The sequence below is a fragment of the Colobus angolensis genome, unplaced genomic scaffold, assembly GCF_000951035.1.
Source record: "Colobus angolensis palliatus isolate OR3802 unplaced genomic scaffold, Cang.pa_1.0 Scaffold47, whole genome shotgun sequence".
Classification (NCBI taxonomy): domain Eukaryota; kingdom Metazoa; phylum Chordata; class Mammalia; order Primates; family Cercopithecidae; genus Colobus; species Colobus angolensis.
The window spans coordinates 4310321-4310765 of NW_012118154.1; the positions used below are offsets into that span (position 1 = coordinate 4310321).

Here is a 445-nt window from a genome sequence, read left to right on the forward strand (position 1 = left end):
TGGCTAATTTTTGTATTTTTAGTAGAGACAGGGTTTCACCATGTTGGCCAGGCTGGTCTCGAACTCCTGACCTCAGGTGATCCACCTGCCTCAGCTTCCCATGATTACAGGCATGAGCCACGGCACCTGGCCTCACTTTCAGCTTCTCAAAATAATAGATACACTTTCTTTTAGGAGTGACCAAGGTAAAAGTGACAGTGGTTTCTCATTCAGACTCCATTCCTGACAGCCTCACGCAGTGTTCCATGAGGGAGCTGATGAACAAGCGAACAGGCAGATTCTCCAGGAAGCCAGAGCTCCACAAACAGGGAGCAAAGCCTGTGCAGGGCCCCTTCCTTCTTCTTCAGCCAAGAGAAGAAAGCCCCTATGCCCCTGAAAACCTCTTCCCAAATAGTGATATTGGTACAGATCTACAAATAAGCAAGTTGAACAAAATACAGTCCAG

General features: G+C 47.6%; 1 protein-coding gene across 1 annotated transcript in view; it reads right to left on the bottom strand.

The window, feature by feature from the left end:
- The window catches only part of AURKB (aurora kinase B), a 12152-nt gene that overhangs the window by 4868 nt on the left and 6839 nt on the right, over positions 1-445 (bottom strand). The window lies entirely within an intron of this gene.